Here is a 27,989-nt window from a genome sequence, read left to right as displayed (position 1 = left end):
ATAACATTTTTGTTGTTGTTGAAACTCAGTAGCCTTTGTTTAAAATAGGTCTTGGTGGCTCTTTCGGTTATGTAACAGTCAGATGCAATGTTAAGGAACGACATCAGACACTCGCAAAGTACTTACTCTGTAACTATTAATTTGATTTGGGAAGTATTTGTTTCCATACTGCTTTTTTTTTTTTTTTTCTTTGCAGGAGAAACTTCGATGGCTTTTGCAAGAGAAAAAGTGATAGAAGTTGTGTGTGTGTGTTTCTATCAAAATTGAAATAAAATTCAGAACATATACCTTTACTAGAAACGATAGATTTTACATCTGTGGAAAACAATCAAAGTGCAGGTCCCTTAGGCACTACCTATGTTTCTGTATTACTTTGATTTGGCAGAGTAAAAAACCAGCCCCTTAGAAATTTTGCCTTTGGGTATTAAAAAAGAAAGCAAAACTTCTTTAGGTCTCCTTTGCCACTTTCCATAGCCGCCTTCTCCTGGCAGGTGGGATTCGAATTCCTGCAGGCTTTTCCAGTACGGTCAAGGGACTGCTCAGGGCTGTTCAGAAATACAGAAAGAATTTTAACACCTACTCTCGACGCCTTGGCTGATTGAGAAAATATCACCTTTGAGGTCATTCGACATTTTATTTATTTATTTGCTACAGTTTCAATGGCATATGTATGTCCCTGGCCATGCAAAACTGACCTAGGGAAAACCAGTGATTTCCTGTTCACCTCTTCTCTCCCCCAGCTGCCTCTCTGTCACCTTGTAACACTGGCAGGCTCTGGACATTTTGCACGCTGGAGAAAAATCACTGTTTCGCCTCCAGCAAGGAACAGTAATGTTGTAACACTGACTCCTCCTCAAATGAAGAAAGAGTGAACAAGTGCACCCAGAGCGCAGCTTCTCAGAGGCACCCGGGCTGGCACCGGAGCGGAGCTGCCATCCCCAGGCGCCCCTTCTGCGCTGGGCTTCCCCCGCCTTCCTTTTCTGTTTCACTCGGCTGCTCTCTCGCTTTCTGGATTTTACCGGCTGTCCAGGAGACTGCTAGACACGCCATGGGTGTCTGCGTCCCGGTGCGGCGAGTGCTCCGGGCCTGAGCGCACAGACTTTGTTCCGCGGCAGAAGTGAGTACTCGGGCGTCCCCGGCTGCGGGTTCGAGGCCGCGCGCGGGACCCAGGCGAGCGGGCGGCGGGCGCGGGCTGCAGGGGAAACCCCGGCAGCCAGCGAAGCCGCAGCTCGGGCCGCGGGAATTCCGGGGCTGGGACCTAGCCAGCCCCGGTCCCCGATCGGAAGCCCTCCAGGGGGTTTGCCAGCCCACGCCGGCTTTTCCTGCACCTGGCACCCATTAGGGTCTGCGAGCCGCACCTGCACGCGCGCCCCTGAGGACGAGTTTCTATCTGATCTGAGATTCTCAGAATGTGCATTGTTTACGTCAAAATGAAAAGTGGTGTGCTAATAGCAGGCAGGGAACCGGGGCTCTGACAGGTGGTGCGGTGAGAGCCGTCTCCAGCCTCCGGTGGGGAAAGTTTGGTGCCACCCGCACCGACCCCGAGGGGTGGCGCCTCCAGACCGTCACCTCCAGCCTGCGGGGCGCGCAGGTGAGCAGCCTCCCGCTGGATCCCGAGCTACACCGCTTGCACCGGGAAGCCAGCCTGCTGTGCAGAGGGCAGGCAAGGGCTAGAATTCGTGCTCTAGGAGTAGGAAAATATGCTTTTAGCGACCGCCGCCTGTATCCGGGGAAGCAATCCACATTTCCCTTATAACTGGGTATTTAGGATTTTCTGTGATTGGACTTGAAAATGGTTGCGAACGTTATTGTTAATGGCAAGGGTTTCCCACCTGAGCCTCTACACCAATGTAGTGCTGCTAATCATACAGCCCTGTCCCTTGGTTGTGCGACCTGGGATAAGACACTTACTCTCTCTGGGCCTGCTTGCACTGCAAAATTTAGGGTAATTTAATGGGGTAAATGTGCTATACACCGCAAAGGAAAAACGAACGTAAACATTTTTTATTGTAGTGTTTTTTTAAAAAGTAAAGGTCCGGAAAGATAGATCTTTTGCAAATAGGAAGGGGACCAAGAGATGGAAGGAGGGGAAGAGGAAGGGTACGAAAAGTAAAAAGAATTAAGTTGCTATATGCACATGTATCAACTCCCCACAATGTGTGTATCACTGTCCTACCTACATGTACTGATAAAAATTTTGATTTTTTTTTATTAAAAAGTAGGGATTGTGAGTCTTTTTGAGAATTAACTGTTTTCTCCCCATGGGAGGGGAAGGGGCTTCTTAAGGAGTGCACACGCATTGTACATGCAATCCCTGAGAGTTTGCAAAGACCTCTGCACACCTTATCTGCTTCCCAGGTGAAAATCCACCTATCTCTAGGAACCTGCATCAAGACCACCCAGCCAATTCCCTAATGGCAGGTGGGATAAGTATGAGAGCAACTTCTCAGAGGAGTCAACAACTCTGCTGAAGGAGATGGCCTTCCTTCCAGGGTTAGCTTCCCAGCCAGTCTCTCAATAGCTTCACCAGTCTTTGCCTCATGCAGACCTGTCCTCATAAGTCTTTCAAAAACGTTCCTAAAGCAACAACCTCACCTCTGGAGGTTTTGGCCCTAAAAACAACACAGGAGAGCCATCTGAAGAGAGCTACTGTCCACATGAAAGAATGCTGTTCATGTCACCCAGTAAGACATAGTCAGAGAAGCCAAGATTTTATTTGAAAATGAAGTATGATTTGCTCCCCATTGCACAGTATAAGTAGGTAGTAGCTTTTATAGGCACTTCTGTACTTTAAGAGACTAAGAGTTTATATCTTATCGGCTCAGATTTTTCACTGTCCCTGCCAGCAAAGTGTAGCTCTGGTCTATGAATTGGAAAACACACAGTATCTTGTGCTTAAAAGCGTGGTTCCCACGTTTTTGAAACCCATTGAACTTTTCTGAGCCTGACTTTTCCTGTCTGCAAAACAGGGAGCGATATAACTTTCTTATACAGATCTTGAGCAAATAGAAATACTATTCATGTCATGCCTGACCCACAGTCAAAGATAACTTACTATTATAAATATCAATGTGAGATTGTAATTAAGTGTCCATTGGTCTAAGCTGTTTAGAGTGGCTTTCTTTTCTACAGGCTGTAGTAACAGAATGAGTGAAATCAGCTCTGATCTAATTTTCAAACATGAGTGAATCTCCATACTATTTCAGCTATGCTGGTTCAAGCACTGTTTTACAAGTAAAGTCTGATTAGACTGATAGATTCTCTGCCCTTCTCTTTGTTCCTTTTATCCCATAAGCTTGAACACAGATTGGCTCTCTGTTCCTGTAGCTACAGAAAAGCTTGGCATAGAAAAAAGAGAAGTCTCAGGCATGGGTTCATATTCAAATACCTCAGAAACTGTCCCTACGTAGAGATCTATATTGTTAACTTTCGCTATTTGGCATAGATTTGGCTTTAAACTCGGTGGATACTCAATGTTTCTCTCTCTTTGCCACTCTGTGGAGTCCTGACCTTTCAGTAACAAGTGGTCACATGACATGGAAATGTGTGAAAGAAATGTCAGAACCTTTTTAAAAAGTTGCCTACCCACAAAATAGGCAAAGATTCATCAGCATATTCTGGACAGATATTCTGCTGTTCAAAGTGATAATGCTGATAGCTATTTTTCATTGAGTCTTGTAGATGTCCTTTCATTTATTACCGAAATTAATTTTTATAACAACCCTGCAGAGAATGAGTAATCATTTAAAACCTCACAGATTAGGAAACTGGATTGGAGACAGCTACATTATTTGCCTAGTATGCTTAGTTTGGAATTCAAGTCCAGGTTTGTCTAACTTTGACACCCACTCTTTTCCCATTATACCCAGTGCTGCCAACTTTTCTGATATCACAACACTGTATCATGCCAAATGGATTTGATTTGAATTATGCCCACCCCCTTTTTGAGAAACAGTCTCTTTATCTAGTCTAGTCTGGCTTTGAACTCACTATGTAGCACAGGCTGGCCTCAAACTTGCAGTCATCCACCTACCTCGGCCTCCGTGAGTACTGGGATTACAGGCATATTTACAAAGTCATGGATTATTCTTAAGGGCATAAATAAACCAATGTAGTGAATAGCCTTTATCAGTGCAAACATATACTTTGTTTATGATACATATTAACAGGTAGCAAGTTAGGAGAATAAACTTTCCTGACTCTTTCCAAGCCCAGCTGACAAATAAGGCTGGTTCACCACCACTGACCTCCTCAGTCATCCTTCTAAATAAAACATGCTTCATTCTTTACTACCTGTAGAATTATAGCACTTACATTAACTTTACTATGTTAGTGCTTTTTCACTCATGTATTCAGCAAACGCTTTCTGAGTTCTGTTTTGTGCTCAGCATTTGACAGTACAATGCAGAATAAGACAGAGAGTCCCATCTCTTATGGAGCAGCGGAGCACGAGAGTGAGAAATAAAAGGCAGGAGAGCAAACACACAAGGATTATTTCAGATATTAATACATGCTATGAGGAAAATGGAGCTGGGGGCTAGAGAGTACCCAGCTAGGGGAAAACGTTAAAGAGGAAGTCAGAGAAGACTTTCTTAAGAAGGTGACCCTTAAAACCTAAAGTTGAATTAAGAAAAATTACAAAAATAAAAAAGCCCTCCCTGTGAAGGTGGAGGGAAGGGGCTGCCTTTGCAGAAAACATTGCAAGAGAGAGACCTTGTAGTAACATGAGCGAAGCATTAGAGCCTCAAAGACAAGCCCTTTACTAAACATACTGGATGTAACACAGGAGGGAATTGTCATTTGAATGCTTACTATACCATGCTAGGCTGTGATGTATATCTCATATTTGTCTTATTTAATCTGCCCAGCTATTTGGTGAGTTAGCTCTTTTCATCTTGACTTTATCATTGAAACCACTGAGACTCATAGAGGTCAGACAGCTAATTCAGGGTTACGAAGCTGGCATTAGAGTCCCTTAATAAGAGAACATTCTCCTATTAAGTGTCACATGAATGATGCAATTAGAGTTTGGGGATTCTGGGGGGCAACATGCCACAAATTTTAAAGCACATAGAGAAAGATCACATAAAAGTTGAGTACTGAGGCATTAAATGTTAAAAAAACAAAAGGAGAGGAGAAAGAACACCCCACATAAGGAAAAATGCACACGTTTAGGGCAATAGATATGTGCGTAGGGTTTTGGGTTTGCTAACGCAGCATATGACCTTTAAGGTAATCTCTTCTGGGAGTTAGAGCATAAGATGAAGGAAAATACAAAATTATATTAGATAGTTAATTGTTGACAATGATTTCTATCTGATGTCTCAAATTTCAGCGTGTGTCTGGACCTGCACTCCTCAGTACAGTAGCCATCAGCCCAATGTAGCTGTTGAACACTTGATATGTAGCTAATCCAAACTGAGATGTGCTACAATTGTAAAATACACCATGAATCAAAATCATTGTATCTCTACATGAAAAAGAAAACATCTCTCAATTTTTATTTTGAGTACATGTTGAATTATAATATTATATATATATATTGGTTTAGATGAAACTTATTAAATTAATCACCCACTCACTTCCTCTTAATTTGTTTTAATGTGGCTTAATGGAAAATTTAAATGCATATGATTCACCTTATATTTTCATTGAGTAAGCACTGATCTTCACTAATAATTTGACAAAGAAACATTTCCCCCTATTGTCAAACAGATTTTTCCTCTGTTCTCTGCTCAATATTTTCTTAAGTTTGCCCCCAAATTCTGTTCTTTGGTGAAAAAGAAGTGTTATGGTGCTAATGTAATATAATGTTAATAGACTTAATACTGGTTCTTAAGGACTATTAAATCTGTATTATAATGTTCAAGTTGTGAAATAATAAGAATAAACATGTCATTGTATCCGGAGACCAATTTAAAGAAATATGTCTGTCAAATTGATAAGGGTGGATTGTAGTGGTTGATACATTTTATCTACTTGAGAAGTTTGAAATTTAACTGATTCAGCAGGGGGTCAGGGTCCTCACTTTTAAACATCCTGAGCCTGTATCAGAAGAGGAAGGAGGCTGGTATGGATGCTGCACCCCAAGCTGGTACACTGCACACAATAGAAGGAAAGAAAAGACTTGCCTCCCCGCATACCCTGCTTTAATTTTCATAGCTTTTGCTGTCTTCTGCCACTGTGAATGGTTGCCTCAGTGTCATGCGCCAACTGATAATGGACTGAAACCTCCACAAACCATGATCTAAATAAACCTTTATTTCTTAATTTGGATAATGGATATTTTGTCCCAGCAATGAGAGAAAAAATAACTAAAATAAGGAGGGAAGAGGTCCATCTTGCCACACTCATCATTCTCCGACTGATTAGCAGGTAGTAATTTGAAGCTCACTATATAATGTTGCAATTGGATTTGATGAAAAAGACCAGTTGCTTGCATTTATTACAACGACCCACCCCCTCATGCAAGCAAATTTCAACTGGCTTTCAGTGATAGAGACCAAAGGGCCATTTAAAATCTGGATTTAAAATTTTACCTTGAAATTACTTCCTAAAACAGTATCTTTGTAGATACTGGCATTTTAAAAAATCAGATGAGGAAAGAGCCAGGATCACGCTGGTTTATTTTTTTTCCAAAGCTCGTTAAGTAAGTCATCTTATGTGGTGAAAAGTAATTCTCCCTTTCTGTCTTCTTGATTAAAGCAGTTTGAACAGGCCCAATTTCTGAAAGGGCTGCTTTAGAAGTATCCAAAAATGCTACCTCTGGTTTCTTTTGTTCACTAACTAAAATGGCACTTAGATATGTCAGTGAAGCATAGATATAATTTTCCTCAGAGCATTTATCACAAAGGGAAGAGTAGTCAGATTGTGGTATTTTTGAAGAAAGACTGGGTTGAGAGATCCCAGGCCTAGATTTTAGTCTTGCCTGCTGATTTATGTATTACCCCCAGCTTCCTTTTTCCCAACAATCCTGAAGTTTAGAGTTGGCGATACCTCACATAAAATGCTAATGGAGAAATACATTGTGAAAATTAGCTGTGGTTACCAGCTAGGCTCAGTCCTCATGGCTTCTGTAGACATTTGCTTGTGAGGAGGCATTTATAAAGCTAAAAAAGGCCTACACAAAGTACTCTTGGAAATACAAAATGGCAGTACTTCATTTCACCTCAAAATCATAAACTGAGGGGAATGACCATAAGGAAGCTGACCTGAGTAATCTGCAATGTATGTATATCAATAACAACACATATTTTTCAGCATCTTATAAATGAAGTTGATGGAAGACTCCATGGGGAAAATTAAAATGGAAGAATAAAACAAAGTCCTTGTTCTGGAGGGAGGAGCACAATCCTTAACTGAGAAGATAGACACAAACATAATACGACAGGAGCATTGTAGAAGAATATTCTCTGTTACACAAATGATACAATTAGAATTGGGAGAATCCAGAGGGCAGCATGCCACAAACATTAAAACATATTGAGAAAGACCAGATAAAAATTAGGCACTGAGGAGAAAATTTCTAGATCAAAGACAAAAAGAAGAAAAAAGGACACCACAGACAGGGGGAAATGTGCAGCTGTATGACAATGGATGGGATTTTTGGCAATGTAGGGAGAAAAAGTTGCCTTCATTCAATGGCTCCAGTTACTACTAACTTTACATGGAATCGCCTGGAAAACATCAAAGCACTGATACCTCAGCTCCATCTCCAGAGCTTTCATTTAGTGAGTTCAAGATCAGGGCATGGAATCAGTGGGTTTTCTTTCTGTGATAGACTTTGTTTTAATACTCAGAAAAGAATGATGTGAAGCCAGAGTTGAGAATAACTGAGCAAAAACTCAGTTTTGTATCATACTTTGGTACCATAATCATGGAAAATGAAGTTAGCAGAGTATTCTTTTATATTAAATGCACAGCCAAGGAATGTGGTCTTTACATTATGGAAATGTTATGTGCATGTGTTTTTTATGTGTAGTATGTTAAAATGAGAGAAAATTGCTAGAATGATTCTATCAAATGATGTGGCTGTAGCCTCTCAGTAAACAGCCTATTGCAACTTTGGGCTCTCGCCGTAATCAACACTAGCTGAAGTATGGGACAATTGATATCTCACAGCTGCTAGTAGCCACCAGGCTTCATGTAATTATTGCATAGTGCTGTATTATCATGGCTATTAGTGCACATCGTAGCTATTTTGTAATAACCTGTAACCTTTTCTCACATCTTCAGTTTTACAAATTGGGAAATTGATTATTTCCCTAGGTCTGGTCAGTGGTGGCAAACCACTGGCATACGTGCCACAGCTGGATGTTAATCACTGAAAGTTCTAAAAGGTTCGCCATCACTGGGTCTAGCTTGTGACAGAAATATAATTAGAATTCTCAGCAGCTGAATTCTTTATACATTATTAGATACCCAAAGTGAGTGGCGTTGTTAAGCTTGAGTTAATTTGATTGACTGTGAGCCATTGAGTGGATGAGTAAAACACACTTCAGACTGTGTCTGGGTGGTATATTAGCCATGACCTTCTAGAATGTATATGGTCCTTGCCCACTCCCATCATTGCATATTCAAAGGTGTAAGAGCCTAAAAATTTTCATTTGAGAAAAGATTCCCTAATTCCTTGCTGAAGAAGGACCATCTACCATCTCCAGGATTTATTTTACTATGCTTAGAAATGCAGATACTCAGAGGCTGCTGCTGTCACAGTTCAAGTGGGCCCAGGTGCTACCCAGGCTGTAGCAGATCTTGGTATCATCTACATGATGCTGGCTTTACTAGCGTGCAGAATGAAAGAGTTATAAGATTATAAGATCATGGAGACTTTAACCCAATTTCAAAGGAAGGATTGAAAGATCCAGCATGGACCTTTGGGAGGGCAGAGTGTAAAACTCTGGGGATGAAGCCAAAGACTCACTGGAGACCTGAGAAAGTAGGAACTCCAGGGAAGTAGAATATCTATGTGCCAAGGAAAGCTGTAGGATCTGAGAGGAGCCAGCCCAAATGAGAGGGCTACATCCAGCAAGAATACGTTTGTGGGGCCACCCCAACCCTCTGGAACTCACAGATAACTGCCATGTGACCCAGATAAGACTGACCTATAGGACTTAATGCTTGACTTGCTGCATTTTAGTCTCACTTTTACCCAATTCTTTTCTATCCTTTTATTCTTAACTTTTGGAATAAGAATATTTGTCCAGTGGCAGTGTATCTAGGGCTTATGTATCTCATTTTCTATTTTTACAGAAGTTCAAAGCTATAAGTTTTCTTTCAGTCTCAGAACACTTTGATTTGCCCTTTTAAAAAATGCTAGAACTAGTTGTTTGTTTGTTTTGAGGGAAGTTGTCTTATTTTCTTGGGAGTACCAAGGATTGAATCCAGACTTATGCCTCCAGTCCTTTATTACTTTTTAGCTTTGAGACATGGTTTCACTACCTTGCTCAGGCTGTGTTTGAACCTTTGATCCTCATTCTCCAATTGTACTTAGGTAATAAATTTGTGCCACAATGTCCACATTAAAATACTGGAACTGTTGACACTGTGGAAAAAGGATTACTTCATTCGTCATTGGACATAGGATAGTTGTAACAACATGTAGGGGAGGATTAGTCACTTGTGGTTTTGGAGATAAAGTGTGGTTTAAAGAGATGTGCTTGGGGATCAAGTTGACAGGAGGTTAAATGTGTCAACCTGATTGGCTTGGCATTCATTGAAACAAAAGCACACTTCTGAGCATGTCTGGTGGGGCCTTGGTGGGCTATGAAAGCATAACCATAAGTACTACATCTGATCCTTTTCTCTTTCCTCTCTGGACTTGTTCCTGTTTTTTCCCAGCTGTCATAAACTGAAGTACTTTGCTCTATCTCAGCCTTCTACCATAACGTTTCCGCCTTAGAGCCAGTCAGCCACTGCCTGTAACCTCTGAAACTATGAGCCAATTTAAGCCTCTCCTCCTTTAAACTTGGATGTTGGGTATTATGTCTCAATGGCAAGAAAGCTGACTAATACGGTGAGTGTGTCCAATCTCCTCTTGGTGTCAGAATATTTGGTTCACAGCAAATAATGTTATTTCTTACATGAATGAATCAGTGTTGCAGATCACTAGGTGAAGATGACTAATTCATCTTCTCAACTGCTAGCACTGTGATTGTGTGAGTGTCATTTTCATCAGGGCAGCCACAGAGGTCCTGTGAAGCAAGTCCCTATCACCTAGCAGTCTGCACTCAAAGATTGGTGATGTTCACTTTCAGTTCATCAACTCTTACTTGTGGGACTCTGGATGTATTATTGCTGATCCACATTCCCAATATTTGACAGTTTGGCTGATCTTTCTCATCTGAAGCTCCTATTCACTGAAAGGATATCAACTCCTTGTTACATACTTGAAAAAGAATTAAGTCTGGCATTTTAGAGGAATTCCTTCTTTTACTGGAAACTTCTAGGCTCCATTATAATGGAGGTTCCTTCTGATCAATGATAGAAGAAAGCTAGAGCACCTGAAGAGGCAATGCAGCATGTTTAGTGTATGGAGGCGGGTCTATTTGTGCGATCTTAAATAATTTTCCTGTTCTCTCTTTCCAAATCCACTACTGATTTAAGAATAGTTTGCAAGAATTTCATCTTTCACAAAAGGTAAACCTGTAAAATAGTGGTCACAGTGTTCTTCAACACTGATTTCACCCGAGAATCATCTTGGGAGCTTTGAAAAAAAATTATAGCCATTGAGTCAAGATTCTGAAAATAGGGCCCTGGCAGCTTTATTTATTCACAACTATCCAAGTAATTATGATTTATAGGCAGAGCTAAGAACTGCTGCTCAGCTATGATTCAAATCTTGATTAATTATATCTGTTTTTTCTTTTGTCTTGTCTTGGGCTGCATGACCCAGGGAAACCTTCAAACTATTCTATTCTTGTATTCTATTCTGTGGGAAGCATGATTTTTTTTTTTAGCATATTAAGCTTTCTATGTTTTTAAACAAACCTCATTATTAGTTGCTCTGAATGGCCTTTTGGGTAAAATTTCTTAATTTATTTTACAAGTACATGTTTGCAGTACATGAAGTTTACATTCATTTTAGAGAGTAGGTACATGTACTTAACCTATCTTGATTCGTTTCTATTCCATTTCTCTTCCCCACCACTTCCTTCCCTCTGTCTCTATGCAGATAATTATGAGATTGAAAGATTTTACCTATCCCCCATGTATTAAATTTCTCAATTGTTAAACTGGTCTTTAGTTAACTAAGACTTGGTTTCTTGTCTCAGGTATTTTAAAGACTTTTTTTTTTTTTTGTACTGGGGATCGAGCTCATAACTGCTCACTTGCAAGGTAGGCACTTATGCTGCTCAGCTAAATCCCCAGCCCTTATCTCAGACATTTTAAAGTCAGTTAATTTCATTTCTTTTCAGACCCTTATTAAAAATATAATTATATCAATAGTCATCAGATACTTTCATTGACTAGACTTTATCCAGGTCAGTTGGCCAAGAACTAACTAGGTTGTGTAATACCCTCTCACGCTTAGAAAGTCACTTGAGTTACAGAGGCTGCTAGTGTCATATTGGGTTAGGGGAATAAAAGACATTGGTTTGGAAGTAGGAAATTCCAAGTCACACTAAATATGGAAGGACTTGGGATGTGGAGAATAATTCTAGATTCAGTTACCCTAGGTCCAGTTGAGTCCAAGACCCTAACCCTTCTCAGAAAATTTTATTAATGGTAAAAAAGAAGCAAGTTGTCCCATTAGAATTGACAGATAATGTGCCATTTTTACTTTTATGGGATTCCTATATAGCATTAGAAGATAAAAACATTTCTAAGGAGATTTCAGGGAGACAGATGGAAAAAACAAGCATCATGGACATAAGAATTTTGTATTTATTCCACTGCTGAAGTTCTACTAATGGAAGTTCTACATTGTTCCAGGGATCCACAATAAGAGATGTAACGATGAAGTCTCAGCTTTTGTAGAACTTCTCCACTGGGGGAATAAAAACAGATATTCACATTTTTGAAAAGCAAAATAAACTAAATTGGTTGATGCTAAAACAGAATAGTTTATGAGGGCCACTTTGACTTGATTTGAATATGTTGCCCTCTCTATGGAGATGGCAGTGGAATTAGCACATCAGTCCTAAAAACAAAACCACACCAAAGTGTGAAAAGAGACCAAGCAGAAGGAACAATAACAGCAATATTACAAAACATTTAACATGTTCAGGAAACACAAAAGAGACCAGCGTGGCTGGACCTTCAGCAGAGAAATGACAGAGTCCGGGTCTTAAAATGGAGTTAGGATATTAACACTTTAAGAAAATTACTAGGAGCTTTTGAGCAGGAAACAGACATGTTTCATAGGTCATTTTAGAGATCTTCTGAAGCTTCTGTGTGGATAATGGTCTGTAGATTAGAAGAAGAGAGACTGCAGCAAGCTGATGTGAAGAGGAGGGTGGATTGTGTTATAGTGATAGAGGTGGGTTGAGTGATGTATTAGGTTCAGGAAGGAATCAGGTCAGGCCAGAGTCACTTTCAGATAGACAAGATGGTAAGAGTGCTGCCAAACCTAGTTCCATCTGAGATAATTGCTCCTACCCTGACACTGGTTTTGAACCAAAATGGATTAGCATGGAATGCTATTCATAAACATTAGGAATTTTGATGTTAGCTTATTTAAGCAGAAAAAAATATTCATCCAAGGAAAAATTTGTTTGCTGCTTTTCACCTTCTAACCATAAAAATTTCATCCTGTCTCAAGATCATTCTGATGGAGTTTGATGTTTTGACTACTGTGTGTTTTATGTAAGTGCTGGAATGGTCACATTCACATTGTTAGCTCACCTCTTTTCTGAGTATTTTGGCACTGAGTGTATTTACCAATTCCTTACTGCTGCCTCATGTCATTTTACCAGTTTCTCTCTATAAATGCCCACATCATAATAACAAGCATTTAATGAGCGCTTACTACATGTTAGTATATTTTAAGAATTTCAGGTCTTAATTTATTTAATCCTTCCAGTCTTACTGGAAACTCTATCATTGTAAAGGTGAAGAAATGAGGCTTTAAAAAGAAGGTAAGTTCAAAATCATGTTGCTGGCAAGAGGCAAACCTAGGTTTTGAACTGAGTCTAGCTGCAGAACTCCAGGTTCTTGGCTACTATGTTATGTTCTTTGTTATGGAACTCTTTCTTTCATCTATTTATACTGTCCCTTCAGAAGTCTTCAGAAATAGACTTCTTTCTCCTGTAAAAAATCCAAAGTAGCACTCAGAGACACTTCATCTGGGCTGGGTTTATAGTCATACAACTGTTGAGGAAATAGCATAATTCAAAGATTGAATAATTTAGTTCCTCAGGAAGGCCCCATCTCAACCACCTGCTACCTGCCAAGGATAATACCCCCAACCTAGGCAGCTGGCTGATACAGCTGACAGCACTATCAAGATATATGGACCTCCATTCCCCCTTAAACTCTCTCTCTGCCCACTATTCATAATTTCTGTGGTGTACCCACCTGCCTGCCTTTCTCATGGAACTGAAGAAACAAAAATCACTCAGCAAAACATATTGTGAGTTCTAGTTGATCCCTAGAAGCATCTTAGGCTAGCCTGTGGAAACATTAAAAATTCATTAATTCTTTTCACATTATTTGCTCTGAAAATATTACAAGTTTCTCTCCAAAATTATAGTAGAAGAGAAGTAAACCTGAAGCATATTCTAAAACATTCTTCTCACAAGTGACTTGATATCTTAATAATCAGCATGAAAATAACAGACTTTGCTTTCTTCCCAGTGATGGTAAAAATAATGGATGTAGCAGGATGGAAGTTTATATAAAGAAATTCATTAAGACTTCCTTAACTAAGTAATAAGCTCTTCAACAATGGAAAGGCAATAATTGTAATGATTCATTTTCTATGCTACAAGTTTAAACTTGAAAACTATTTTAATTAAATAGAAAGCAATCTCCTTTTTGTCTGCTATTGCCATAAGGTAATTTCAATTGAGATTGACATGCATTTATTTAGTGTTAGATTTATCTAATCAAATCATCAATCTGCTCATTCAGCTGTTTGATTTTCCAATAAAAGTGCCATTTTAAAACATTATATGATATTTGTTAGCTATTTTGTTGTTTGTATTAACTAACAAATCCAAAACTTCAATGGAAAAGAGAAATTGTAAATATAGTTACATTACATTGTTAATTAGATTTTGAAGATTGCCTTGACAACATCAATTAAAGTTTGAAAGTCATTCAAGAATTTGCATATTCCCCAGATAGCTCAGAATCCTACAAAGAACTTAATGTTTGGAAACTCAAGTTCAAACAAGTGATATAAATTCCTGCTTTTTGAGACACTTTTGGTTAAATAAGCAGCAGAAAGTAAGTGTGCATATCAAATGTAATCGTGTTTCGACCTAAAACCAAGTCATTTGGTCAGACTAAGGTAATGGTAGTGATATGATCACATAGGTGTTCCATCACTTTGTTTACAGATTGACTCTATGAATTTCTTTTTAGAAAGTTTCCTAATTGTATCTTTCAAAAAACATCACTGAACACATAATGCTGTTCATATTTGTGACTTTTTAAAGTTTAGTTTTATATATGGTTTAGAACTCAAAGGTGCAAAAACACTAATGTAAAATATGTCCCTTGCTCCTCTCCTCCTGTCTTTAAAATATGTTTAAGTAAAATGGACCAGATGTCCTTTAAAGTCATTTCACATCTGAGTCACAGCAATGACTATGAAACCAGAGAATACTGACTGCTGCTGACGTACATTACCACTACCATTGACTCCTCATTGGTTCTAAAGCTTCCTTTGTAAACAAGTATATTATTCAATGTGGCTATTTGAGGATAAAGAGACATATTTGCAGAGCAGGATTTCTCTTCTAACTACAGAGGGAGGGATGAAATTACATTAAATGCCCACATATAGCTATTGATGAACATATACTATCAAGAGTGGTTTTACAAGGAATTCAGCTGGAGTTGTCAAGTATTAGCATGAGACTCTTGGAATCTGAGGGTCCTCAGGCTGTCTTCTGCATGAATGGGGAATGTTAGGGTTCAATTAGACCCCCTAAGCTGGCAGGCATATCCATTTTCAGAAAGCTAGAGGTGTAAGATCTTCCTTACATTTAGGATCTCAGATCATAGAAACTCCAAGTAGCAAAAAATGACATGGACAGAATGTACAGAAGGATAGTTAGAATTGGAAATTACTCACTGGAGATACCTACTTGTTAATATTTGGGAAGTGGATGCATGGAGGCAAATTCTGTGACCTGAAAGAAAATTTTAGAATAGACTCCTTCCATCTGTGGCATTACCACATCGCTTTCATTTACCACCTTGTGTAAAATAGCCATGTGCTTCTTGGTCAATACCACTACACTGTAAGCAACCTGAGGGCAGGATTATGATTGATTTCCTTTTCTGTACCGTGCTCCAGAGCCTAACAAATTCTTTTAAATTTTACTATTTAATAAGTGAGTTAAGCCTAATGCATATTTCAAATTATGACAGATTTCAAATGGTTAGAAACCAAATCCTTGTGAGCTCAAATTAGTTTGAAAAATAAATGTCTGCCCATGTACTCTAAGGTGGATTTTTAGCTAAATACCTATATAGAAGTGTACTGTCTTTTGTGTTGATTTATGTCACAGGTTTTCCATGGGCATTCCACACTAATGACCATTTATTTATATGCACATCTCCTGTATGGATCTCACAGTGTACCTGCTTATTTACCTTTGCTCCATTATTATCCTATTATGTTCCAGAAGGAATTTCTTTTGCATCTACATACCCAAGTGAGATGCCCAACATAAGCCTGGGCTTTTTCTCTCTCTCTCTCCCTCTCTCTCTCTCTCTTTTTTTTTTGCCTCCTTCTCACTTATTATCTGTTTTCCCCCAAAAAAACTTCCTCCTTTGAACCTAATATTTCTAGAAATATACAAAATAATCCTTTAAAAGGTCCAGTTACTATAGTTCATGAAACATACATTAACATTTTCATAGCAGTGATGGAGGCTTCACTAGCCCTTAAGGAGCTAGTCCTTAAGTCCAGGAAACATTTTGAGAGCAGGTGAAAACTTCCAGTCATACCTTGCAATAAATTATTTAGGTACTGCATGTCACACTACAATTATGAAGAGTTTTATTGGTATTCAGGTGACTCAAAAGTAAGTATTAATGTCAGAGCTCTTATTTTTAACCCTGAATATCAATGGGTTATTGCTTATCCAAGAACCAAAACTTGGATTCAGGATGAGTCCTTTATGCGTCTTACAAATAACAGCATTCACTGGTATCAGACATGCAGCACAAAACTCAGTTCTAATTTTTCAGAAGTGAAGGTGTGAAGCAAGTCAGTTATACTTCTCTGCCTCACTTTTTCACCTGTGTGATGTAAAATATATGTTGTCCATAACTGAACAAACAAGACAAATTATATAAAGTACTTGGTACCATTCAGTTCATAGGAATCATTAGTATTACTCTCACATGAGGCATGAGGAGAAACCAACAAGTGCAATTGCAGTCAATAAGGCAAAATTCTAAAATCATGGAACAGGTGTTGAATATGAGTTCTGCACAAATTAATAAACAAAAGCGTTATAAAATGTTTCACAGTAATATTTCCCTTCCTTCTTAAACTTCACCAATAAACCAATATGGTACTTGTGGTTGGTAGCACCTATAAACAAATTTACTTTCTCTGAGTACAAAAATAATACATTTCTTCTCTCTGCTGTGTTTACTTCCTGGCTGTGCCATTGAGAAGTTAAAACTTTTCTAAATTTCTCTTGCAACTCAGTCTCTTTGTTTTTAAAAATGGAGACATTAACGCCTACATACCAAGACTTATTTTGAAAGTGGAATAACATAATGAATGGGAAGCCCCTCTTGTATGACTGACCCTCAGATGGTTTCCTCTTTACCCTGCAACCCCAGTTATGCATTCAGATATTTTGAGTAGTGTAAGAAAGACATGTAAGAAAGACACTAAAATTATGGCAACTAATTTGTCAATTTTGTGCTTTGTCCAGTCGGTCACAAGTTGCACACTTTCAAGATCATCATTCTTGCCAAATACTTATCTACAAAGTCAGATTATGAATGCCTTTGAAATCCAAATCTGATATGTATGCAGGAAAACTCACGAGAGATGAGCTAAGAGATTACCTGAATACGCCTTTTCATTTGCCTTACATTTGATGCCAACAGGCAAATGAGAGCTTGCTGGGCAGTGTACGATTCCCAGAAGTGGTGAAAGAGCAGAAGCATCTGTTCTTCCTCTGGGAAAGCTCAGGCAAATGGAAAAGCTCAGAAATGCACCAGCACCATTGACAAGACGCACAATGGGAAAAATCACATTGCTGGTGAAAGTGTAGTTCCCTAAGGTGTGAGAGAGCCTGTCAGACTGGCCCTAGACTGGACAAAGGCCTGAGTGACCAGGAGCTGGGCTGGGCTGGCAGGAACTAAGCTCCTGGCACTGAGAATTGAAAGCTAACCTAACAAAACAGATGTTTCCATTTGTGAGGAATGAAATGATATGGGTTTTGTGACTCACTAAACCACCCGTAAGGCCAAACAATTACAAAGGCAAGATGCCTTCTTGTGAGCACATGGAGGAGTTCTTAGATTTGATTAGCTGTGCACTACCATTTTGAGGGTAGCTCCACTGAAAGACACAGTCCAATTTAGATGCTTGCTAGTTGTTGCTATTTAAATTTAGTTCTATCCCTTTATTTCTAATTCTTTAAACATTATTGTGATTCATGGTGTAATAGGAAACTTTAAATTATGGAGAAAAGAGTAGTAGAAATCCAATGGCAAAAATCAAGAAACTAAAATACATATAGCAGCAGCAATCATGTTAACTTCATACATCCTGTGTTGCAGTGTTATGGTAGAATTCAATAATGTACAGAGAATTTTTTAAAGCCTGAAGCATAATCTAAGTATAATAACTTTAAAAAATTGTAGATTTCTTTTAAAATAGTAACTGCATGTGGTTTATGGATGTCATCAATGGAAGCATAAACTATGCTTAATGGATTCCCATTAAGGTATCATTGAGACTGAGCTGCAAGTCCATGAAAATTACATGTTGAAATGTAAAACATCTCCCCACAGTAGTATTTCAGACAAATAGTCTTTATAAGGAGGCCACTGAGCAGGGCCTTTTTACTTGTATTCCTTTGGAAGCCATGTATTTCAGGTAGGATGTGATCATTGCACAACATGATATGTATCTCTGATTATTTAAACAGCTAGGGCATTATGCAATGACACAGTATTAAGCCTCTTCACAAATCTTTCTTCTGCATAAATAGGCAGCTGCTGTGGAGATTTCCTTTTTGCAGGTGAATTTGTCCAATGAATGGCAAGTATTGGATGGGAGTTGAAGAATAAATAGCATTAACTGTTGTTGATTACAACTAAAAATGAAATGTTTTAATGAAACTTCTACTTGGACTTGGCTGCTAAGTGAGAATCTCATCCTTCAAAAGTTTAATCATAATATCTCATAATTTAGACTTTAAGTATTAACTGTTGTGGTTTTTATCTCTTTGTCTCTTTTTTGTTGTGCTAAGAATGGAATCCAGGGCCCTATCCATACTAGGGAAGTACTCTAAAACCAAGCTATATCCTTGGCTACTGCTGTGGATTTTTTTCCTCCTCAGCTTAACAAAATTTAAAATTTTTCTAAAAAATGCAATGTTTTAGAAAACATAAGAGAATTTTAATTTTACCAGCCCCCAAGAGTAAATCTTTTCCATATAATCAATGTCAATCAGTCAAATACAAAGCAGATACAATTGTGAAGTGACTTATGCCATCTCTGTCTTTAACCGTGGTGTCTATATTCTGAGGACAATTAGAGAAGGATTTCAGAGATTTGCACATGAGTGAAAATTTGTCCTACAATATGTGGTTCACTATACAAAGTGTTAACAAAAAAGCCAAAACAATGGAATAGCTTTTTCAGCGTTTCTGTTATATAACTATTTTTACATGTAGCTGCTGTAATTGACATAGTCACGTTACCATATGTACATACATTTTTGTACCAGGGAGTTCCCTGGGAAAAAAAAGACAGTCACAGTTTCTGAGAATATCATCTTAGTTTTTTGTGAGTAAAAGATCAGTAATGTATTTGCTATATACTAAAGTGAAGCATTTTGATCTAAATATCAGAAAGCTTTGATGTTCATTCCAGCTCGCTTATGACATCACTTTGTATTTATGAGCTTTATTACCTGTATTCCATGATTCTCAGGACAGGAGCCAAGCATTGAAAGATGAAAAAAAGTTAAATAGAAGCATAATCTGATGGCTCACTACATTATTAAAATTCTGGAAGAATCATTAACTCTTGCTCAACCTCCAAAGATAGTGGTATTACAGCCAATAAATATGCATTTTTCAAACTCTTGTTATAATAATTAAATTTCTTCATCAAAATTCCACATTCACCAATGGATGATATTTAGAGAATCTGTTTCATCCTGCTCAACAAGAATCTCAAATATTAACAATGTTCATGACATTTCCTACACTGAAGTCCATAAATTTTTCTGTAGAGTCAGATACTGCTTTTTAGGCTTTGTAGGCCTAAAACTTTATTGCAATTAAAGAAAAAAAATGCATAAAATGAATACTAATGGCTTTGGTCCAATAAACCTTTATTATCAAAGTCAGTAAAGAGACCAGCTTACCATAGTGCATCGTAGACTCTCCAACTACCAAGTTTCCATTTGATATCATAGCAAAATTTATTCTAAATTCTAATCTGTTAATATTTAGACAATATTATATTTAGTAACTTATGAATCTCTTGTCATATCCTACATGACTTTATCTGAACATTTGTTTAATCTATTAACATTTAGCTAATGTTAATAATGTATTATGAGTCTGTTGTATATATAAAGTTTTAAAAATCTCTAGGACTCTATTGTAGCCAATAACAAACACTCCTTGAGGTAGCATTCATTTTAAATTAACTATACATTGGTTTATACAACAGATCATCTCCCCCCTTCTGGGGTTAATGAAAGAAACAATATGGCTGAACCAAGTTGAACAAAGCAAGAAGAATCTGGAGAATGAAAGAATGACCAGTCCTCATAGGATCTAAAGGAACAATAGAAAGCCTTTAGGATGTTTTCAATAAAGGGATAGTATGATCTGTTTGGTATTTTAAAGTAATCATTCAGGTTACTAATTGGAGAATATTGTACAAGATAAGGTTAGGTGCTTATGGACTTATTAAGTTAAGACTTTGGTAAGAAAGATGTGAAGTAATGAAGCCAAGCATGGTGGTGGACACCTGTGGTTTCAGCACTCAGGAAACTAAAACAAGAGGATCAGTGTGAGTTTGAAATCAACTATGTAGTGAATTCAAGTCAAATTTGAACTGCAAAGAGAGACCCTGTCTTAAAGAAACAAAAATAGAAAATGGAAAATGATGGTAACAAAGCTAGTATGATTTTTTTTAAATTATGGACATGAAGGTGGCACAAGTCCATATATCATTGCAAAGGTATTTTCTTTTGGAGCCATGTGAAAATTAATGTTATACCACACTGCTCCATTTAAAATTTTTAGATGTCTAGAATCAACCTCAGAGGATAAGAAAAGAGACTTATTAAACTGCTTAGAAACTCAGGAGACATGATTTCCCTTAATATTTAGTTGGCATTTCATTTCTATGAATTATTCCCAGAAATAAGCCAGTTATAGTTGATTTATTACCCAATACTAGCCACAACTGGCCATGAACACACAATATGTCTTAACTATTCTTTTTGGTCATTAAAGCTTTTGGAATTTTTATTGTGTTTTGATATTTTGTTTTGTTCTGTTCTGTTTTACTTTGTTTTTGCCCTAGAAAAAGAATCTCAAATCTTTTGTTTTGATAGATGAAGTCTAAAAATATTTGATACTTCAAGAAGATGGACAAAAGTAATTTTACATCAAGAGATAAGTGACAGGTGTCCAGTATATTATGGAATGGGTTCCAGAAGTTAATGGAATGTTAGGGAAATGAAATTGTATCTAGGTTTACAATTTTATTTTTTTAATATTATGCATGGAGTAAAGGAATTTTATATCACTCAGAAAAAAAATGTTACTTTATACATAGTGACTTTTTCTCTCTATCATTTAAAAAAAGGTAAGAAATACTTTGTACACATTGTTCATATCATTCTTATTAAACTTAATGTTACTTGATAGTTAATAATAAATATGTGTATAATTTTCTAAACATGTGTATGTTTCTGAAAATTGGTTTTTTAGAGTTATATAACATTCCATTTTATGAATGCATTAATTTTTCTAATTTAATAAGTCTAATATGATATTCATTTCCATTTCTCTGATTAGCAGTTACACTTAATGTTTCCATGCATTTACCACTCATTATGTTTTATGAATTTCCTTTGTGAGCCAATTTTCAAAATTTTCCATTTGATACTTAATATTTTAATTTTTTAAAAGTGAACTCTAGAGCTCAGCGGCATAAGCGCCTGCCTTGCAAGCAGGCAGTCGTGAGTTCAATCCCTGGTACCGATAAAAAGGAAAAAGACAAAAAAAAAAAAAAGTGAATTCTAGAATTTTAAGCTCAGCTATTTCTTATAATTTTTGTTGTACATACTTGGTATATATTTAATGTTCCTTTTCATTTTGTTTGAAGAAATTTTTTACAAACTAATAAAATTTTGTGCCTTGAATCCTGTTCTTTTCATTTGTGTGATTACTTTTTGCTGTTGATTTAACAAACATATTTAATGTCTATAACATGTCAGGCGCTAAAGCAAGCATGTAATCATGAAACAAAAACAAAACAGAAATGTCTTTGCCCTCTGAAGGTTTACAGTGTAAGGAGGGAGCCAGTCAAAAAAGCCAGGCCATTGTAAAACATCATAAAATAGGCAAGAGGGAAGACAAGATCCTATGAAGAACCTCCTTGGTAGGATAAGGGGAGATTTCCTCTAGAAGGAAATACCTTCTAACTGAGAATGAAGAGTCAGGGGACAATGTGAATTTGAGAAGGAGGGACCACATTACTAAATTATTATTCAATGAATAATACTGAATGTCCTCTGTGCCTAGAAGAAGCAGGGAAGGAGAGAGGGAGAGATTCTTGTCTCACTAGATACAAGAGAAAAAGGAGAGAGAGAGGAAGAGAGTTTAGAAGATGAGAACAGTGGTTAAAAGTTTTAGAGACAGTTGGGGAGGCCGTGGGGTCCAAAAACTTGGATGATGAGCAAGGAGGGAAACATATTAAATAGCTCAGCCTTTTCACTGAATAAGCAGTGCTTTAGTGGATATTCTTCTTCATATTAAAATTGCCTATTTCAGATAATCTATTTAGTTTTATTAATATGCCAGATGGTAGACCAGAATTTTTTTATTTTAAAGACACAATAAAACAGACCATAAGAAAGCAATGTAATAGGCACAGATTTCAAAGCAAGACAACAGGAGATCTCACTATCTATTATATTGTCTCTTATTTTCTTCCATAGTTTTCCATATCTTCAAATACAGTGAATTCATACAAAACAACATAGTATAAAATTGATCCAAACAGGATGATGAAGACATTTTAGGTCTCTAAGATCAGACAATAAAGAAGTCAACAATGGTTGTGATAGTGTCTCTCATTCTCTTCAAAATAGCTGTCCATATCTTCACGTATGTTGAAATTAAACAAAACAGACATGCTATGGAAGCGCCACTGGGTACCGTAGTATCTCTTTTTATTCAAAGTAGTAGTTCATCATGTCTTATATAATCAGTTCTCATAAACAGTTTAGAAGTTCTACGCATCCATGAGTCTCTACATGTATATGTATTCTTTCTGTATTAGAAGAAAAAACAAAACAAAGCAAGACTAAACAAAAATTCCTAGATAAACATGAAATGAAAAAAATCGTATAAAACCACAATACAAGGTGATCAACAATGGTTACTATGATGTCTCTTGTTATCTTCAATAGAATTGTCTATATCATCAGGCATAGTATAATTGAACATACTAGTACATAACAATATTAATAAAAACAAAACATTGGAGACATTGTAAGACTTCAAAAACAATCGTCAAATCAAAGAGGTTACCCTAGTGAGTCTTGTCATCTTCAGAGTAGTTGCCTATACTCTCAGACTTGATACTATCAATCATAACATATTAATAAAATCAGTCAATACAAAACAGTGATCTAACAAACCAGCTTCAAATAAGATCAGTCATAAATAAGACAGTGTAAGTTATACAGGTCTTCAGATTAAGTTAATAGCAAATTAAGGATGGTTACCATAATATACACTGTTATTTTGGGGACAGATGTCTGTGTCCTCAAATCTAGTAAAAGTAGACAAACTTGAACAGAATATAATCAAATAAACACAGTGGTGAGAATAAAGTGGATGTTATATCCTGATACACCATTAACAATATCCTCTTTCTTTTTTAGACAATTCCTCCTTTTCACTTTCAAAGAGTGCATTTTACATTTTGGGTCTCCCTTGATTCCTTTCATTTTCAGACTGAGGGGGTAACCTGCTATTTGCCTAAGTGGTTCTGAACCATTTTACCCCTGGGCTTGATCTGAAGTTGTATTCCTTTACTTACAAAAGCTTCAAGGTTTTCCCTCCTCATAGCTGAGTAGTTTTCTACTACACAAAAGTATCATGTCTTTCCGCCCTATCTGTAGCTGCTAGATGAGCTGCCCCTATTTCTTCCTGATTCCCTGTCACATAGAGTACTGTTTTCTCTTACTTAACTTTCAGTCCATAAACCCTCATTCTGGTTAATTATATTTCCTATACAGAATATTTTGTTGGACCCTATCTCCTAATCTACTCTGCCTGTGTTTGTTTATGTTAGTGTATCAAGGCCATCTATGTTAGAGATTATAGCCAACCTTCTTTGCCTCATTTCTGCTGTGCTGTTTTTCTGCCATTGGTTGTCTACTTTTCTTCTTCATTCCACTGTCTGTCCCATTCATTGAGGCCTCTCTGCCACTGTTCCTGAAATCCTGGTGCTTTTTTCTCTCTCTCTCTAGAATGTACTTCAGGATTTTTTGTAAGGTTGGATTGGTGGTCATGAACTCCCACAGTTCCTCTGTCATGGAAGCATCTTGGTTCTCCATTAATTTTGAGAGACAGTTTCGCAAAGTACATCAATCTGAATTGCAGGTGATTTTCTCTCAGGGCTTGGAATACTTTGCTTCAAACTCTTCTTGATTTGATGGCTTGTGTCAAGAAGTCTGTTGTGATTTTAATAGGTTTTCCTTTATAGGTGATGTGTTTCTTTTCTCTGATGGCTTTTAATATTCTGTTCTAGTGATGAATTTCTGGGATCTTGATTATTATATGTCTGGATGCAGCTCTACTTTGGTTGTAGGTGGCTGGAGTAGGTGGTTGTAGGTGGCTGGTTGTATGCCTCATACATCTGAATATCATTTCCTTTTCCTATGCTTGAGAAGCTTTCCTTAATTATTTCTGTGAATAGACTTTGTATTTCCTTTGTGTTTACCCCTGCTTTTTCACTCACATTTTTTATTCTTATGTTATAGATCCTCTTGTCATCTTCTAGTCTTTGTATTGTCACTGTTTCTTTGTTATTTTTAAGAAACCTTTCCTTTTGTGGTCATACATTGCAAATGTACCTTCAAGTTTTATTAAAAAATTTATCTCTGGTTGCTTTCAGGCAATTTTGCCAGCTTTTAATTGAGTTTTTAATTTCCTGGTAATCTCTTTGAATCTGTTTCATGTATTCTAGGTTTATTTTATATTCTTCATCAAAGGTTTCTCTCCTTTTTTGTGTGTTCCTCCATTCTTCCACCTGTGTCTTCTTGAGAGGTGCTTAGCATTTCTTTTATTCTTATATCTTGCTTTACTTGTATTAGTATTTCAGCTTTGAGCTCATCTATGATGTCATGAAGGTATTTCTTTATGTCAGCTGATGCCATGTCCAATATTGCATGCTTGCTGCCCCCAGTCTCTTCTGTATTTACTTCTCCTGAACCGATATTCCCTGGGACAGGGGGTGGGGACTTTTTCTTCTTTCTTTTGTCATGTTTCTGATTTCTTCCATAGAAAAGAATAGTGGAGGTCCCAGCCCCTTTTCTTGTTGGTTATGGTTCTTCTGAAGCACATTGGCTAGGGTTTCTGCCCTCTCCAGCTTGCTGTTGGTCACTGAGGTACAAGCAGGAGCAGTGTGGGCTGGCCCATCCAAGCCAGTCAGCAGCAGGGGCCTTCATCAGGTTATCGTGTACCAAAAGGACAGAACTATTTTGCGACAACTTCAAGGACCATTTCATCCCTGGTTATTGGGTCCCAGCCAGGGACGTGACCCAGCCCAACCAGATTCCACCAATCTGCTCTGTGCAGGGAGCAATCAACTGAAGTCACTGCCATTCCTTGTTCAGGCCCGTCTTGCCCAATACCAATATGTCATCCAGGGGTCACCTCTTTCTGCTGGAGGGTCAGATTCTGAGCACTCAGTGCAAGTGGGTTAGTGCAGGTCTCCATGCTGGCTCTGTTCTGTGTTGGGCTCACCAACCCTCAACTTCAGCACGACTGTGACTCCCACGCAAGACCACCATGACTATGAGTCTGAGCAGTCCCAGCAAGAGTTCCACGACTGTGAGTTTGACCGGCTCCTTTCCCTTTAGTATCTTCCTGGGTTGAGAGTATCTCCCTCCACCTCGTCCATCCTCCAGGATGTTTTATTCTGGTATCTGAGCTGTTTCTCTCAGGGAAGCTGCCTATTTCACTGCTTGCTGATCTGCCATCTTTAGCTCCATCCCTAGACCAGAACTTTGATTAAACTGGTAAGGTCTGTGTCTCTGCTTCTTTTCAAAATTGACTTACCTGCTCTTGCAATATGTTCTAACAGGTACATTTTGGCATGACTTTGAAAAACAATTACATGTTTATGTGTGTGAATATAGTACGTATATGTGTATAAATGTACATACACAGATGTATGTATACACATACACCAAGTAAAATCTCACATTGATAACTTGATCGGGAAAATATTAACTCTACCTGTCAGTAGCAGCAAAACTGACTTTCAGTCCTTCAAGAAGCATTCAATATCTCTCAGTTTGCACTGTGTATGTTCAAACATCTGAATCTTTGAATGTTTACTACATATCTGATTATAATTGATCCTTGATGAACCTTGTAGTTCATCAAAATAGTTTGGATCCTGGTGTTTATAAGTGATTTTTCTCATTCTAATAATTGCACCTAATTTTATTTAATACCTTGTGCATTAATCATAACTTGTAATATTAATAACAATAGTGAGCACCTATTCAATATAAATTTTGAGAAGAATGAATTTCATAACATTTATCAATGTCTTATGGATACCAATAAAATAAACATGGGAAAAGACAGAAATGAAATCCTCTCTCTTAAAAGTTCATAATTCATTTGAGTGTATTAAGATCAACTGACTTTAACTCTGAATTTCTAGAGTATATTTGATCAGAGAAATGTTTCTTTCATTTAGAAATTTATGTTGTGACACTCAAAATTATGTTAATTTGGTTTCAGTTATTTTCATTTTTTGAAAACTTTTTCTGCTTCCTTATCTTTTCTTTTTGATCCACATTTTGCGATATGAATGTAACAATTAAACTGAATTGTTAACCTGACTGGCTTAAGAGCCACCTTAGGGATTAATGAAGCACAGACCTTTGTGTATATGGGTGGGTCATGGTGGTATGACTTTGGGTAATGTAACTGGTCCTAGACCCCTTCTTTTTAATACTGTCTCTCTGCTCTGTTAAGTAAACAACTGTGCTCTACCACACAGTTCAACCTTGATGTTTCTCCTTTGGAACAGCCCACCATGGACTGAACTCTCTGTAATCATGAGTCAAAGTAGGACCCCTCCACTTTAAACTGCATGTGTTGGATTATGTCCCAGTGATGGGAAAGCTAACTAGTACAGCAGGCTTTGGTTTGACTTTGTGTTTAACTTTCCAGTAATCTAAAATATAGTCATCTCTTTTGTATTTCTACAAAACATTTGTAAGATTTCCAAAACATTTCTACCCATATTTTATATACTATCAAAGTAAATACTTTGTATTTCATATACTTTTTAAATCATATAATAATAATAAATCACATACTTTTTAAATCAACTTTCAAATGAGATAGTATCCTTGGATAACCTTATCAAAGTTGAGAAATTTAATTTGATTCTACTTCCAACCCTTTTCTTAGTATACGTAAGAATATTTTAAACATTTCTTGCTCGGGTTTCTTTCAGTAAACATTTTACATTATATGACTTCTGTTTTGTAATTACTTTATGAAATAGCATAGATTTTATAGTATATTCCTGGAAGTTCTGTGGTTATTTTATTCACATCACACTTTTTACATTTTAATTTTAGTTCCTCTGTCAGGCAGCTTAAAAAATAGCTTGAAGAATTATCCTAAGTAAAAAAAGACACAGCCTAAGTATAATGAGTAGTATATTTTAATCCCTTAGTAAGTTCAGAATTAACTTCTTTTGACATTAAACATAAAAAATGACTTGTATGTGCAAGAAATTCTTGTCTCATTATCATTTTTGCCTTTTACATTGAGTCACATGGCAGAAAAATAGGAGCTGATTCATAGTTATGTTTCTTAATAACTCGTTTATCCTCCAGAATGATTGTGCTTTCACTTTTATAATTCAAATATTTTATTGCAACGTATCTAGGTGTGAGCTTTTTTTTAAAGCATATTTTGCTGAATCCTTTCAATTCACACAGTTAGATTTTCCTTTACCATGACCACCTGGGATATTTTCAATTTCTTTAAATTTTTTAATATTCCTTCCATTACATTTTATTTTGTTTTTAAAAAATGTACTTTTGAAACTTTAACTCTATACTTTCTTCAATTTAAAATTTATATCCAAAGAAATACAG

At 37.2% G+C, this 27,989-nt stretch overlaps 1 protein-coding gene across 2 annotated transcripts in view; it reads left to right on the top strand.

The window, feature by feature from the left end:
* The first annotated feature begins 936 nt into the window (after nt 1-936).
* Nucleotides 937-27,989, top strand: part of Prlr (prolactin receptor) — a 159,462-nt gene continuing 132,409 nt past the window's right edge. For both annotated transcript variants that reach the window (XM_003470174.4, XM_063258061.1), the window contains exon 1: nt 937-1,117. The gene's annotated coding sequence lies outside the window, so the exon portion shown is untranslated. The remainder of the gene's footprint in view (nt 1,118-27,989) is intronic.

This window comes from Cavia porcellus, unplaced genomic scaffold (genome assembly GCF_034190915.1).
Source record: "Cavia porcellus strain 051 isolate PalLab524CR breed Dunkin Hartley unplaced genomic scaffold, mCavPor4.1 scaffold_11, whole genome shotgun sequence".
Taxonomy (NCBI): Eukaryota; Metazoa; Chordata; class Mammalia; order Rodentia; family Caviidae; genus Cavia; species Cavia porcellus.
Note: the sequence above shows the minus strand (reverse complement) of the source record. Positions and strands in the feature narration are given on the sequence as shown.